We start from the raw sequence: 7758 nt of genomic DNA, 5'->3' as shown, positions 1-7758 counted from the left end.
TGTAATACCACAGAAACAGTGTTTCAAATTGGAAGTAACCAAAGTCAATTTGAGATACTTTTTAGCTTCTTATAGCAACAGTCCTTAGCCGGTTCCTTTTCTCCGGCAGTCCGATCCCAGGTTAAAGAGCAGCGATACTTAATCCAATTCTTTTAAATTGGCAGGGAAACACTTTTAAAATCTTCTTCCCCCCCCTCCTGCCTTCGGGGGGGGGGGAGTTCTTTGCTTTGGTGGTGGATTTCTTAAATCCCGCAAGTTTCCTCTCAAGCAGTTACAGCTAGAGTGCCTTTCGCTTTGATCTTGCTACAGAACGGAAAGCAGACTTCCTTTTTAGTGCTTATCCGTCTCGGTGCCCAATTTCTTTATTTTAGAGTCCAATTTATACTTTAGCAGTCAATCCTACTCACGGATAGTTGTTCTTTTAATCCAATTTCACGGGAAGAAGTCAGCGCTCTCCGCTAATGGCGACGCGGCTTCGCTTCGCAGGCTGGGTGAAGACGACTCTCAGCACCGCTCCAAGACCCCTCCGCTGCTCCGGAGCCTTTAAAAAGGCTATTTCGCAGCGTCGGGGGGGCGCAAAGGTGCCCGCCGAGTCTCCAGTTCACAGGCAACGCGCCTGTGATTTTTAGGGGTCCCCGCTTCGCCGTAGCTGACAGGACCCGAACCCACGAAGCAGATCTCTCCCGGAGCTCCGGTTGAGATCCGCCATTAAGCGCCGGCGCTAACCGGAAGTCCCTCTCTCTCTCTTTAAATAAATCTTTATTGTTTTAAAATACAATCATAGAACGAAGGTAAGTATAACAAAGTTAAGTACAAAAAAAGAAAAAGAAAGAATTTAAGGAGGCGAATAAAAAAGAAAAAGAAATTATAAAGAAAGTACCAAAATTTTATACAACATCATGTCTTATCCAATAAAGTTTTCTGTAAGAAACTTCCAATCGTTCTCATTATACTTTTTCTGTTGTCATGATTTTATCACACAGTTTTGTTTTATATCTTTTTTCATACATTCCGCTGAGATGATTAATCCATTTATTTATTGTACACAAGTATCATTCCAGTTCTGCTAGGATGATATCATTTTTACAGTATAATCTTATATATTCCTTGAATATTTTCCATTCTCCCTATGCTTTCTGGTTTGAGGCCCCCCTGACTTTTCTGGTCAGCTTTGCTAATTGGAGATATTCTATCATAAGCGCTTGCCAATCTGTTATTGTTGGTGTTGTTTCACATTTCCAGCTTCTTGCTACAAGTATTCTTGCTGCCGTGATTGCGTACATGAACAGTGGTCTTGTGTTTTATTATTATTATTAGGAATATTACCAATAGAAATTAAAAAAACAGTCACTGCCTCTCTCAGCCTAACCTCCTTCGCCGGGTTGTTGTGAGAATAAAATGGGGAGGAGGAGGACCATGCACACTTCTTTGATCTCCTCGGAGGAAAAGATAGCACATTGTTGTTGTTTAGTCGTTTAGTCGTGTCCGACTCTTCGTGACCCCATGGACCAGAGCACGCCAGGCACTTCTGTCTTCCACTGCCTCCCGCAGCTTAGTCAGACTCATGTTTGTAGCTTCAAAGACACTATCCAACCATCTCGTCCTCTGTCGTCCCCTTCTCCTTGTGCCCTCCATCTTTCCCAACATCAGGGTCTTTTCCAGGGAGTCTTCTCTTCTCATGAGGTGGCCAAAGTATTGGAGCCTCAGCTTCACGATCTGTCCTTCCAGTGAGCACTCAGGGCTGATTTCCTTAAGAATGGATACGTTTGATCTTCTTGCAGTCCATGGGACTCTCAGGAGTCTCCTCCAGCACCATAATTCAAAAGCATCAATTCTTCGACGATCAGCCTTCTTTATGGTCCAGCTCTCACTTCCATACATCACTACTGGGAAAACCATAGCTTTTACTATACGGACCTTTGTTGGCAAGGTGATGTCTCATTAAGATAGCACATTAATGTAATAAAAAAACAAAATGAATGAATAAATGAATGAGTGTTCACATACTGAGACATAATTGTGAATAATTTTTGGAAGGCTGGATGCTCTCTGGGTGTCCCTGCATCCCTTCCTCTGGCCTCCATTACAGAAGGTCTTGGGTTCTAATCTTGGCACCTCCAGGCAAGGCTGGAAAGGCGTCTTGGCTGAAACCCCGGAAAGCTGCTCCAGCACTGTGCATGATGGGGCAAAGGTTTTTCTTCCTACACGCCTGGTCTTTAAAGGTATGGCCTCTAAACACAAAGGCTCTGTTTACCTGTGATGCATATTCATTTAGGCAATTTCTATATAGTACTTAATTACAATTGTTTCTTAAGCCAGTCAAGGCTCAGTGCCAGTGGGTGTGATGGTTGGGTCTCTCCCAAAGAAGCAAGACAACTCTGGCAGCAATTAACTCAGGTTTATTGCTCAAAACACACAAATCACTCTGGAGCTCAGTCACTCAGTGACTGCTTCCAAATTAGTCGTTGCCGAGTCTGAGTTCTGTCCCTTCCTCTTCCCACATTTAAAGCTCCACTTACGCTTCCTTTCCTGTTCACGCCTCTCATTAATTCTTGTGAGCCTACACGTCTTGGGATAGTCTATTTCTGGTGGCCCTCCCTCTGAGTCCGAGCTTAAACTGTCAGTCTGTGTCTTCCCCCTATAACTCCCCCCTTCCTTCTCCTTGTTCTCAGAACTTGGGCTTCTTCTGCAACTTGGCTGCTCCTCTCTCCTTCCGCATTCCTACCTAATTACCTCATCCTGTCTCTCCACAGTCTCCCCCTCTGTCAGCAATGGGACGCAGCTGACATGGGGGCAGGTTCTCCTCCTTCCCTCCCTCCCTTGCCCATAGAGCAGCACCAGCAGCAGGGAGCACACCTGGCCAAGAGATCTCCAGTGAACTCTGACGCTTCCAGATGGGCCAGGGGTGAGACCAGTAGAAGGCAGCACCTCCTTACGTCTGAGCCAAAGAGCTGCACTTGTTTCACAGCCTATGAAAGAAGAGGCTTCCATGGAGGGGGATGTAGCCATCTCCAAAGGCCTGTCCTTGGCTTCAGTGTGGGATGTTCCTGTTAGAATTCCTGCTCCATGATTGCAGTCATGGGATTGTTGTCTATCCCATGATGGTGTATGTTTTGACTCCATAGAGTGGGAAGTGACGGAGACAGGATGTTTGTGTTACTGTGTTCCGTGAGGTGGGACTATTGTCCTTTGTTCTTTTTCTCTTTGCTGTCTGATGAGAGAGAGAGAGAGAGGGAGGGAGGGAGCCACGTTGCAGTGCTCCGTGTGTGTTTATATGTAAATAAAGTAGATTAGCCAAAATGCTGAGTTGCTGAGGTCTGTCACGCGCATGATGCACAAATTCTGCGGATCCCTAAGTGTGCCGGTGTCAGTTGGCATAAGTCGCTGTGATGTTTGGGCAGAAGAAAGCTTTTGAAGCTCCTGAACTGTCAACCAGGAGGGAGGGAACATGCCAGTCGGGCATGAACTCCTGACAGTTCCTTCCTGCTCTGTCCCACTGTCCAGAAAACACTATTTCCAAATCTGTTGTGGGCTTGTGGGGGGGGTCAGTCTGGATGATGTCCTCAGTTCCTCCAAATCCTCAGGAGTCCTGTACCCAGTGAGGCTGAGAATCTAAAAGAGGACCCTGTTGCTGAACATGCTTCTTTGAAGGCAATGGCCTTTGCTGGCCATTCAAGTATCCTTATCCACATTCCAAAAGTATGAGAGAGGTTGCAAGAGCTGCAACTAAGTGATGGGGGGGCCCTACAGACGGCGGGGGGGGGGACCTCCACTCTCTCACTGAGCTGCTAAGTAGGAGAACAAGAGCCAGAGCGAGTTGTGTGTGAGCTGACCAGTTGGACACTGGAGACCCAGAGACCGGCTTGCTCTGTGCTGGAGCCAGAGCTGTGACCAATGGAGAAGCAAGATTTGTTTGGGGTGTCGATGCTGTGAGCCCCTCCATCCTCCACTCAGGCTGTATATAGGAGTAAATGAAACCTGGCTAAGCACTTGGAACCCCTGGAATTTCTCACTCCTCAGAAGTTGTGGTGGTGTGTAAGAAATCTTTTTTTTTTTTAAGGTAGGAAGATGGAGAGAGGGAAAAGAGACAAAGGGAGGGTAGGATGACTCCACAATACATTTAGTCCAAGAGCGGTTTGACTTTCAGAGAGGTCCTTGTCCTGACAGATGCCCAACCACCTTCGGTGATGAACTGGGTGACTGGCTCTTCAGGTCAAGGTAAAGGTAAAGGGGCCCCTGACTGTTAGGTCCAGTTGCGGATGACTCTGGGGTTGTGGCACTCATCTCGCTTTGTTGGCCGAGGGAGCCGGCGTACAGCTTCTGGGTCATGTGGCTGGGACATCTGGCAAACCAGAGCCGAGCACGGAAATGCCGTTTACCTTCCCGCCGGAGCGATACCTATTGATCTACTTCCACTTGATGTGCTTTCGAACTGCTAGATGGGCAGGAGCTGGGACTGAGCAATGGGAGCTCACCCCGTCGCGGGGATTCGAACCACCAACCTTCTGATCGGCAAGTCCTAGGCTCAGTGGTTTAGACCACAGCACCACCCGTGTCCCTTTTTCAGGTCAGGGACTCCCAGCCAAATCTGATCTTTTTCAGGCACCAGGGGAAAATCACTTTGTCTTTCCTGACTTTGAGTGGGGTTCATGACTTTTAGTAGTTCTTTGCAAGAACTGATCACCTGAGCTCCAAAATTCTGCTGAATTTATCTCTTTGATCCAGAGAAAGAGGATCCAGTTCACATTAAAGGTGATTTTACGTTATCTACATTTCCTGAAACCATACAAGGACCAAAACAAAGCTGGAATTTGCAGTTCTCCGGATCCTGAAGTTCTGATCTGGAATGGCAAAGAGCGCAATGGCATCCCCAATAGGGTTTATGGCTTCTCCAGCTCAGTAGATGAATGAACATTTTGTTGTGCACATTTGCAGAATCTATTGGTATTTCTGAAACACACAAGCACAAGCACACACACAGAGTATCTTCCTTTATTTATGTTTGTACAGGTTTGTTCTCACAGTTTAGTTCTGCATTTTATTCCAACGCTGCCTCTGGGAGATTGGATACAGTGCGATGACAGTTTATTGGACTTGAGCTTTTGGGGTTGGGCTCCAGCTCCTGCCCCACACAGTGTTTCTCCTCTCTCCCTCCCTTTTCTTTCCTGGCATTCACCTGCTGGACTGCAAGTTAGGGCATGTGTGTCTCAAGCTGGGCTTCTCTTGGTGCTGCAACCACAACCGAAGGAGAAGTGGTGGAGGAGTTCTCTGTGGAGGCCACAGCAATGCTTTTGTTCCAAGTGGCCCAAGCGTGGCCGGTGGCCTCAAGGCGGATGGCTCAGAGGGGCAGCGTCACCATTAACTCACAAAGCACCCACTGGGTCACCATTGCACTGCTTCTGGCTCAGGCCGCACTGCTGAGGCCGTATCCTGAGCCTTGCAGCAAATTGGGGTTGTATGATATGTACTGACCAGCTTGCTCTGCGACATCACCAGCGTTTCACATGTAGACAAGATAATAATAATAACAATAATAATTTTATTATTTGCACCCCACCCATCTGACTGAGTTCTTTGTCAATAAATGATAAAGCAATATGCAATGCTTCTTTTTTTAATTGTAACCAAACTCTCAGTCCCCACAGTTTAAGGCCATATAAGGTTTTACTTGTGACGCCTTCCTAGGTGGGTGTCCAAATATTCACTGCATGGATTGCGGCCAAAATCCCATTAAGAGAATATTGCTCTGGATACTTTTGTAATAAGAAGTAGGTTCATTTAGAAGAAGAGGAGGAGGAGGAGGAGGAGGAGGAGGGGAAGGAGAAGAGGAGTTTGGACTTGATACCCCACCTTTCACTACCCTAAGGAGTCTCAAAGCGGCCAACAATCTCTCCCTTCCTCCCCCACAACAAACACTCTGTGAGGTGAGTGGGGCTGAAAGACTTCAAAGAAGTATGACTAGCCCAAGGTCACCCAGCAGCTGCATGTGGAGGAGCAGGGAAGTGAACCTGGTTCACCAGATTACGAGTCCACCACCCTTAACCACTGCACCACACTGGCTCACTTTAGGGGCTAAGAAATAACAGTTTGGGTAAGCAGACCCTAGAATACGGCATATCAGTTACTCATCATTACATATCAGGTTGAAGGAATTGGATCTGGTCAGTGGGCTGGATGCTTTTTAAAAAAATAAAAATAAAATATTTATTAACAGTTTAAAGACTATAAAAGAAAGAAAAAGAATTCAACAAAACAATACAATACAATACAAAAACAAAAACACTACGTAACACTAACACTAAAACATTGAATTAACAAAACAAAACAAACACAATTTAAAACACATCCAATAATTTCAGTATCTTATCTTTCATTCACTTGTTTCCACGACCTCCTCACACCTCCCTTTTTGTATTCCACTTCAATTAACTGTTTCAGCAATTCCTTTCCATCTTCCTTTCCAATAGTGCCACTGTATTCTGCTCTGGTCAGACCTCACCTGGAGTACTGTGTCCAGTTCTGGGCACCACAGTTCAAGAAGGACACGGACAAACTGGAACGTGTCCAGAGGAGGGCAACCAAAATGGTCAAAGGCCTGGAAACGATGCCTTATGAGGAACGGCTAAGGGAGCTGGGCATGTTTAGCCTGGAGAAGAGGAGGTTAAGGGGTGATATGATAGCCATGTTCAAATATATAAAAGGATGTCACATAGAGGAGGGAGAAAGGTTGTTTTCTGCTGCTCCAGAGAAGCGGACACGGAGCAATGGATCCAAACTACAAGAAAGAAGATTCCACCTAAACATTAGGAAGAACTTCCTGACAGTAAGAGCTGTTCGACAGTGGAATTTGCTGCCAAGGAGTGTGGTGGAGTCTCCTTCTTTGGAGGTCTTTAAGCAGAGGCTTGACAACCATATGTCAGGAGTACTCTGATGGTGTTTCCTGCTTGGCAGGGGGTTGGACTCGATGGCCCTTGTGGTCTCTTCCAACTCTATGATTCTATGATTCCTCTGTTTTCTGTCCTGTAATTTATCTTAACTTATTCTAACCTTATTTTTTCCCTTTAATACATTAAAAATCTATTTGTACTTAATTCCTTATAACATTTCTGCTAAAGCCATATAACTTCATTCCAACATTTTTCTAACATTCATTAATTTTACAGTATTTCTTTAAATAATCTTTGAATTTTTTCCAGTCTTCTTCCACCGACTCTTCTCCCTGGTCTCAGATTCTGCCAGTCATTTCCGCCAGTTCCATATAGTCCATCAACGTCATCTGCCATTCTTCCCGGGTGGGTAAATCTTGTGTCTTCCAATACTTCGCGATGAGTATTCTTGCTGCTGTTGTTGCATACATAAAAAAAGTTCTGCCCTTCTTTGGCACCAATTGGCCGACCATGCCCAGGAGAAAGGCCTCTGGTTTCTTCAGGAAGGTATATTTGAATACCTTTTTCATTTTGTTATAAATCATCTCCCAGAATGTCTTAATCCTTGGGCACCTTCACCAAAGGTGAAAGAATGTACCTTCAGTCTCATTACATTTCCAACATTTGTTATCAGGCAAATGATAGATTTTTGCAAGCTTGACTGGTGTCATGTACCACCTGTAAATCATTTTCATAATATTCTCTCTTAGGGCATTACATGCTGTGAATTTCATACCTGTGGTCCATAACTGTTCCCAGTCAGCCATCATAATGTTGTGTCAGTGGGCTGGATGCTTATCCCCCCCCTCAGTTGACTGACAGGTGGGGGCAC

The sequence above is a fragment of the Podarcis filfolensis genome, assembly GCF_964270895.1.
Source record: "Podarcis filfolensis genome assembly, chromosome: 4".
NCBI classification, from domain to species: Eukaryota; Metazoa; Chordata; class Lepidosauria; order Squamata; family Lacertidae; genus Podarcis; species Podarcis filfolensis.
Note: the sequence above shows the minus strand (reverse complement) of the source record.